Below are 9258 nucleotides of genomic sequence, written 5' to 3' on the forward strand. Positions count from 1 at the left end.
AATTCTGGAGTGGAGGGGGTCTAATCTGAGCCTCTCTGGGCTAATATTACTAGTCAATTAGTGTGATCAAGATAATTGCCCACAGACATGCCCAGAAGCCAATGTCATGGGTAATTCTCTGTTCAGTTGGGTTGGCACAAAAATGCCTTCACACTCACTACCATCCCCTCCTCCCCTCTCCCATTAGTTCCCTTGGCTACCCTAAAACTTCACATCTAATTTTATGTACTGATGTATCTATATAAAATCTAGGAACTGCGTATAAAAGAAATATACGGTATCCGTATTTCTGAGACTGGCTTAATTAACTTGATACAACCATGTCCAGTTGTAGCCATCTTTGTGCAAATTACAGAGCTTTTGTTCTCTTCCATGGCTGAAAACATGCCATTAAGTATACATATCACACTTTCCAAATCAACTAGGCTGTTGTTAGACCCTTGCATTGGTCCCATAACTCAGCGATTGTGAATATGGCTGTGATTCACATTGATGAACAAGTATCTCTGTGGTGTGTTCACTTGGAGTTCATTGGGTAAACAGCCAAGAGTGGAACAGCTGAGTTATATGGTGGATCCATTTTCAGTGTTACGAGGAACCTCCAAACTGACTTCCATAGTGGCGGGACTAATTAGCATTTCTCTGAGCAGTGTCTCAGGGTTCCTTTTGGTCCGTATTCCCATCAGCATCTGCTGTTACTTATTTTCTCAATGATTGCCATCACATCCTCCTTTCTCAGTGATTGCTGGGGTGAGATGAACCCCCCATGTAGCTTATATTTCTCTGGTGAAGTTTACCAATCCTTTTCCTTTTCAGACAGAAGTGAGTGGCTCCCTCACATGCACCAGGCACTTTCTCTCCTCTGCACTTTGTCCTCCTTATTTTCTCTGCACAGTATTTCCTTTTCTGTTCACCTCTGGTTTTACAATTCCTTTTTTTTTTTTTTTTTTTTTTTTTTTTTGGTTTTTCGAGACAGGGTTTCTCTGTGTAGCCCTGGCTGTCCTGGCACTCACTTTGTAGACCAGGCTGGCCTCGAACTCAGAAATCCGCCTGCCTCTGCCTCCCGAGTGCTGGGATTAAAGGCGTGCGCCACCACGCCCGGCTGGTTTTACAATTCCTGATGTCTCACAGATTCAGCTTCAATGTCAGTATTGCCTCACATCCTTCTGCATTTCCTCCCTACCCACAGGCTGGAAACAATTTTTCTCCCAGCTTGTCGGGCCCCCTCTACTCCTTTCACGCTGAGCACATTCTTGCTGCTTATTGCATAGCAAGTGGCTCTGAGTCTAGTGCTTTAGTAAGATACCTCATGGACCAAAGTTTTGCCCAGAGCACAGCAAGGATGGCTTGATATGTCCCATGGCCTCTGGAGCCTCAGCTGGGTTGTCCTGAGTTTCTCTAACTCCCACTCATCAGCACTTCCAACACATCTGACTGTTGCTTTCTCAGCATGTGGTGGCCTCCGGTTGACATGGTGGCCAAGGACTCCAACAGGCCAACATGAAAGCCAGTCCCTTCAGAGGCAAGCATGGGCCAGGCTTAGCCTGACTCTATTGCCCACAGTAGTCACGTACTAGACTGGAAGTAAAGAGGAGTGCAGCCACACCTTCTACAGAGTGTTAAAGAATTCACGGCTCTGGAGATGCCAGGCAAGCCTAAGGACCTGAGTTTGATCCTGAGTGCCCATGTCTAAAAGCCAGACATGTGGTTTACTTTTAGCTCTTTGAGGATTCTCCACACTGATTGCCATAGCAACTGCATCCGTTTACAACCCCACCAACAGTGAGTGAAGGGTCCCTTTCTCCACATCCTCTATTGCATTATCTGTCCTTTTTTTTTTTTTTTTTTTTTTTTTTTGGTTCATCTTTGCCATTCTGACTAGGGTAAAGTAAAATATCAAAGTTGTTTTGATTTGCATTTTCCTAAGTGCTAGGGTCAAAGAACATTAAAACAACAAAAAAAGATATGTCTTAGACATTTGAATTTCTTCTTTTGAGAACTCTTTGTCCAGATCCCAAGTCCGTTTTTTTGAATGGACCATTCTTTTGATTCTGTTTTTGGGTTCTTATATATTCTGGATATTAATCCTCTATCAATGTATAGCTTGACAAAGATTCTCTCCCAGTCTGTGGGCAGAAGCATTTTAGTTTTATGAAGTCCCTCTTGTCAACTGTTGGCCTTTTTCTTGGTCAAATTGAGTTTTTGTGATGGTTAATATTATGCTTGGCCCAGGGAGTGGCCTTGTTGGAGTAGGTGTGTCACTGTGAGTGTGGGCTTTAAGACCCTCATCCTAGCTGCCTGAAAGTCAGTACTCTGCTAACAGCCTTCAGATGAAGATATAGAACTCTCAGCTCCTCCTGCACCATGCCTGCCTGGATGGACCATGTTCCTGCCTTGAGGATAATGGACTGAACCGCTGAACATGTAAGCCAGCCCCAATTAACTGTTGTCCTTATAAGAGTTGCCTTGGTCATGGTGTCTGCTCACAGCAGTAAAACCTAACCAAGACAGTCTTATTGAGAGAGTCCTTCCCTGCACCTGTATCCTACAGAGTGCTGCCTGTGTCTTTTTTTTTTTTTTTTTTTTTTTTTTTTTTTTTTTTTTAGTGGTTTCAGTGTTTCGGGTTTCACAGTTAGGCCTTTGACCGACTTGGAGTTAGTTCTTGTACAAGGTGATAAATACAGGCCTGATTTCATTCTTCTGCATGTGGACATCCAGTTTGCCCAGCATCATCAATTGAAGATGCTGTCTTTTCCTCAGCTTATGTTTTTGGCATCTTTGACAAATATTAAATGGCTGAAGTTCCATGTACTCATGTTTGGGTCTTCAGTTTTGTTCCACTAGTTTGCAGGTCTGTTTTTTTGTGCCAGTAGCATTGCTTTTACTACTGCCATATGATCCAGCTCTGCCAATCCTTGGCATACTCCCACAGATCGCTTGATTATTATCCATGCTCTTTGCTGCTCTAGTCATAGTAGCTAAGAAATGGAAACAATCTAGTTGTCTTCCACTAACAAATAGATATTGCAAATGGGGTACATGCATAGTAGAGAATGCCATTCAGCATAAGTAAAAGAAAAGTGAAGCCATGAACTTGGCAGGTAAAAGAATGAAGCTAGAAAAGGTGACTTTTAGTGAGGCAAACCAGACCTAGAAAGACAAATGTCAGATGCTCTCTCTCATCTGAGATTCCTAGCTCCAAAAGCTCCTAAAATTGATACAATCATTGTGCAAAATACATACACGAATACTGTCTTCTTTTATAAATATAAAATAAATAAGCAAGATGTAAAAATAGGCGTTTCCATTAATGAAATGAAAAAAATTTAAAAAGAATGTTTTCCTTTTGTTTTATTTGTAGAAGGGAAATTATCATCTAAGACAATATTCAAGTTTATTAAAACAAAAATTTTTTAAAGTATTATAAAATGTTTAGCTTTCATTTGCCTCAATGTTGCAGCCAAATTTCGTGTATAACTGCCCTTTCAGGTCGGCTAGCACCGATGAATGGATGCTACTTTGGACTCCAAGGCATTGACTTCTTCTTACAAAGTTCTCTTTGCACCTTCTAACATTTCCTGTGTTTCTTCTTGAGAGTGGCTAATGAAAACGTCTCTGATCTGGTCTGGGATCATTGAGCAGTCTTCATCTGCCAGCATGATGTCACCACAAGCATGCTCTAAGTTCCGGAGGTGTTCCTTCTTCACTTCTATCTCCTCCTTTAGCTCTGGGATTCAACTCATATTCCGAGCAAATTTGTTTGTTGATCTTCCAAAGTAACATTGATGTCTTCTGCAGCCGCCTTTCTTCATAGTGGCTACCATCTTGCCCTAGCTCCAAACCTTAGATTGAGTTTATAAGCTGGAGTAACTTTAGAAACCAGGCAAGTTAAGAGGAACCATAAGGTGAAGGCACTAGAGAGGGAAATAACAGGTTACAAGTGGCCCAAAGATGGAAACTAGGGGAACTTTAATGAGAAAGGAGAGGTAGATAATACAAGTGGAAAGAATTAGGAAAATCACAGTAAAGATGTCTGAAAAGGTTTGTAAGGAAGCATAGTATTAGGTAGCTATTTTAAAATACCAATAACGCGTTAACCTGTGTATATACAAACATATAAAGTTTAAATCCATAGATTATCTAAGACAATCCTCAATACCAGATATGCGAAGCCCTCCTTGAGTTGGTCAGGGTTGTTCGAGAGACTCCAAAAACCTTGTAGGCGATTGCTGTTGGCCTTCGTTGTACCCCAGAGGTAGAAGGTAAGTTATATCCAAGTTGGACCTGACCTAAAACCTCTCCCCTGAGAACTAGTTTTTATGACACCAGAGGGTAAGATACATGCTTCCAAAGGAGGGAAGCAAACATCTACCCAACTGTGATGCCTAGGAGCTAAAACAACAACTAGCATGTTAGGCTAACCCTAAGGGTGAAAGAGCGGCACATGCATCCTGGTGATAACAAACAGCTCTGTGATTGGACTTAAAGCCTGCACAAGAAGGGGGAAATGGGCCTGGTACTGGAAACCGAGCCAACTATCTAGGGCCAGTGAAGTCACGGATCGAAACTATAGCCACCACTATACTAAGCCAGCCTAATCCCTAAATATATTCTAAATATTCATCTCTATGCCCACAGATAATTGTAGTTATCAACCCTCATCAGGAGCCTTCTCTTTGTAGCATATGGAGGTCATTATAGAAAATCATATCTGATCTAAATGCAGAGTTGTGGATCCCAGTCCTAAGCAATGCATCTACAGCACAACGCATGCACCTCAGGTCAAGGCTCATTTTGGAAAGCAGGCCAGAAAGATCGGAAGAACCAGAGGAGCAGGGAGTTTCCAGGGAGATTATGTCTCTCAGGAATGTCAGAGAACAGATACCCATGAAGTCTCAACAACATGGCTGCACAAGGCCATGAACAAGGATGACATCAATAGGCCTGCTAATGGGGATGGGGGGAGTGCACAAGGCCTCAACTCTAGACAAAGAATAACAGGTAACTGAGGAAGGCTGAGAGTGGGAGAAATAGTCTTCCCCAGGGAAAAGTACAGCATTTAGTCATCCAATACTAAATGGTCACCCATGAAAATGTATACATACAAGTGATGTTATACAGTTAAGCAAGCCAGACACACACACACACACACTTATAACAACAACAACAATTTAAAAAAGAGAGATGAGGGGTATATGAGAGGAGTTGGAGAGAGGAAAGGGAAGAAGGGAAGTGATATAATTATAACCTCAAAACTAAACAAATGACAATAATTTTTAAAAGCCAGATGTTTTAACACATGTGGGGCGGTAGAGAGAGGAGGATCCACAGTGCTTACTGTTCAGCCAGCCTAGCAGAGCCAGGGACTCTAGGTACACTGTGAGATTAAAAAGAAAATGATAGGAATAAGGAAGATACTCCAGTCTCCACATGCATGTGCACATGTGTACACAGGCACCCACACAAAGACATACAGATATACCTAAGAGGTCAAGATCATCTTTAAACATCCCAGACTGCTTCCTAGGTGCTTAGGTGCATAGCTGATTATTTTTCCAGTGGCTATGAGTTCTAAATACTCTGGTTCAGATGTAGAATACTCCTCATAGGTAAGAGTTGTAGAATCCTTGGGACTATGGATGGGCTAGGAGAAATGGGTCACTGGTGTGGGCCTTGAAGATGATATCCACCCCTGGTTCTGGCCCAAGCTCTCTGCTTTCTGATCCAACAGAGAATATTGGATTCACAAATAAAAACATAGACACACACCTGCCTTCTTGACTCAATTGCTGGGTGTTTCTAATCAACTGTGGCCCTTCCCAGTTCTCTTAGTTTAGCACCCCAAATCTGCCATTAACTTATGGTTCTAGCCTCCAGCCTGGAGAAACAGCCTATGGTTGATCCTCCCAAGATCTCACATGGATGGTCACCTTTTCTCCCTCCAAAGCAGGACAAAATCCTCTCCTTTTTGTGCACCTCCTGTTCCCCCCTCCAGGGACCCAGAAGTCCTGCCTCTTTCTTTCTGACCAGCAATTGGCCACTGACATCTTTACTGATCGTTCAAGAACCAATTGGGGAGCAGGACCTTAGAATCAGAACAACCCCTACACAAGACCATCTCTTAAAAATGGAGGAAAAGGCTGGCAAAGATGGTGAAGCAAATAAAGTATTTTGGTGTTGAGCATGACAAATCCGAATTTAAACCCAAGAATCACACAATAGAAGGAAGGAGAGAATGCTTACAAGTTGTCCTCTGATGTCTACATGTGTGTGCTATGAAGGGTATGTCATGGCATGACTGCCCCCCCACACACATACACAACACACACAATAAACAATCAGTAGATATCATTTTAAAAGATTCAAAGGAGGAAAGGGTGACCAGAAAGAGAACAGAGTGTGTGCTAAGTTCTAACTTGGGGAACAGAGGACAGCAGAGAAGTTGGAGAAACGAATGGGAAACTAGCAGCAAGCAAGACCTATAAGACACAAGGTACTTTTTGTCTGCTTTTGGTGTATATTTGTTTGAAACAGGTTCTCACTTTGTAGCCCAGGCTGTATTGGAATTCCATATGTAGCCCAGGTTGGCCTCAGACCTACAATGGTCCTCATGCCCTAGACTCTTGAGTGCTGTGTGCTTCCAGGTGTGAGCCACTGCTCATGGCAATACAAGATACCTTTTTGTTGTTGTTACTATGATATGGTATATGGCTATAATAATAAGCCTTTGTCTGGTATCTATATCCCAACAACTGCAAATAACAAAGCAACACTTCTGTTTTATCATCGCAGGTGACAAAGTGCCCTCCTCTCCTTAGCCAGAGTAGCTTGGAGAACCTGCCTGTCTCCTGTCGTTTGCCACATGATTTAACAACTTGAACAGATGAGAAAAGTCTTGGCTCTGTTTCTTACTGGCTGTGTGACCTTTGACAGGTTTCTTAACATCTCTGGAACACATCTTTCTTCTTTGCAAAGTGGAACGACTATACTGTCACCCTATGGCATCGGAGTTGATATGAAACGACACGCAGAAAGCTGTGGTTTATTGCTGCAGTTGTGATAAACCTCACTGGGCCCGCCAATGCAGATGCCTGGCCCTGCCCAGAGAAACCCAGGTTCAGTGCGTGTGGGTGGAGCTCAGGAATCTGCCGGGAGGTGTGTGAACCACAGGTTGAGAAATAATGCCCCAGGAAGACAGGTGTGGGGCCATCTGGCCTGGCAATGTGACCCGGCCTAAGGCATCGATGATCGGTAAACGTGTAGCACCAAGTGGGCGGATTGTCTGGGGGTGGGAATGTTTTCCTCTTCAAGCAAGCCCAAGCCTGAGGTTGAGTAAAGCCAAGGAGGTAAAGTTAGGTTTGAGACCCACCCAACCCTCTGTGTACTCAGTACCAAGCACTCTCCTGTTGTAGGCAGGGGCATGTACAGATTAATGCATACAGCAAACGCCCCCTTCCTTAGTTCTCTGCAGATCTGCAAAGCTATGAGTTGGTGGTCACCTTGTCCTGTGAGAACAGTTAAGGAGCCCAAACACTGCAGTCCCCACCCAAATCCTATCTTTCTCCCCGTAGTCAGAAGTATCTGGTCTAGGAAGGCCCTCAAGGCAGGCAGGCCTGGCCCCAAGGGACAGTAGGAAGCTATGCTGACTGCGGTGAGCCAGACAACACTGGCTGTACCCACAGGGCTGGTGGCTCCTCTCCAGCCTGTTGCTGTTCTAGAAGGAATGCAGACTGAGAGTGGCTAGATAGTCTGTTTTCCAAAAGAAGCCAGATCTCCGGATTTTTGTGTAGTATATTCCCATTAATGAACGTTGGCAAGTAAGCCAATTTTTTAAAAACCCCATGTGGGCCAAACAAAACACATCTGCTGGCCGGATCCAGCCTGTGGGTGGGCCTCCAGTTTGCAAACTCTGGTCTAGACTGAGCATTTCCAGCCTGAGAATCTGCATGGAAGCCCCCCACCCCACCCTACCCCCACCTGCAGGAGGGAGAGGGTTTAACACAGGGCATTGCTCACCTGCCCTCCATGCACACTGAACTCATCAATATGCATGAAGTCTGGGCTCCATAGTCAGGATTCTGACTAGTGCCTATGGACAGCCCCAAGTCCTAGGAGTCAGAGCAGAGCTCCACTGTGTTTGGAGAAAGGCCTAGGCCTGGCTGAAAGGTGCACTCGTTTAAAAGCAGTGCCAGGCTGGAAAAAAAACATGGCATTTTTTATTTCCCTTATCTATGGAAGAGTGCCATACTATTACAAATGTGGGGTTCAAGTTTCTATCGGCAGGTGTGTGTGTGTGTGTGTGTGTGTACATATGAATACAGAGGCCAGATGTCAACTGTGAGAGTAATTCCTCAGGTCCTACTGACCTTGTCTTTGAAGACAGGGTCTTTCACTGGGACAGGGGACTTGCTGATTAGGTTAAGTTGGCTGGCTAATGAGCCCTAGAGGTCTGTCTGCCCTTCTCCTCTCCCTCCCCAGCACTGGATTCAGAAGCACATATTACCACACCCAGGCTTTTTTTTTTTTTTTTTTTTTTTGAGATAGGGTTTCTCTGTGTGGCCCTGGCTGTTCTGGAACTCAATCTGTAGATCAAGGGCTGGCCTTGAACTCAGAGATCCAGCTGCCTTTGCCTCCCAAATGCTGGGATTAAAGGCGTGCACCACCATTGCCAAGCACCCAGTTTTTTTGTTTGTTTTTTTTTTTTTTGAGATTTTTAAATTTTATGTGCATTAGTGGGTTTTGCCTACATGTATGTCTGTGTGAGGGTGACAAATTCTCTGGAACTGGAGTCATAGACAGTTGTGAGTCACTATGTGGGTGCTGGGAATTGAACTTAGGACCTCTGGAATAGCTCTTAACCACTGAGCCATCTCTCCAACCCAACTAACTAATCTCTCTCTCTCTCTCTCTCTCTCTCTCTCTCTCTCTCTCTCTCTCTCTCTCTCCCTCCCTCCCTCTCTCTCTTTCTCCTTCTCCCTCCCTCTCCTGCTCCCTCTTTCTCTCTCTCTCCTTCCTTCTTTCTTTCTTCCTTTCCCACACACAGATTCTGTGGCTGATGCTCAGGTCCTTTGCTTGCATCACATGGAGTGAGCTATCTCCCTAACCCCAGTTGTCACCAAATTCTTCTTTTTTTAAAATATTTATTTATTTTTATTTTATGCACATTGGTATGCTTTTGCCTGCATGTATGTCTGTGTGAGGTTGTCAGATCTTAGAGTTACAGACAGTTGTGAACTGCCATGGGGGTGCTGGGAATTG

The 9258-nt window shown here is 44.0% G+C and overlaps 1 pseudogene; it reads right to left on the bottom strand.

Annotated features, from left to right (window-relative positions):
• Positions 1-3432: 3432 nt before the first annotated feature.
• On the bottom strand, positions 3433-3824 carry LOC110297138 (prefoldin subunit 4 pseudogene; annotated as a pseudogene).
• Between the last annotated feature and the right edge of the window lie 5434 nt (positions 3825-9258).

This window comes from Mus caroli, unplaced genomic scaffold, assembly GCF_978045245.1.
Source record: "Mus caroli unplaced genomic scaffold, Mus_caroli_1 scaffold_7, whole genome shotgun sequence".
In the NCBI taxonomy this organism is placed as follows: domain Eukaryota; kingdom Metazoa; phylum Chordata; class Mammalia; order Rodentia; family Muridae; genus Mus; species Mus caroli.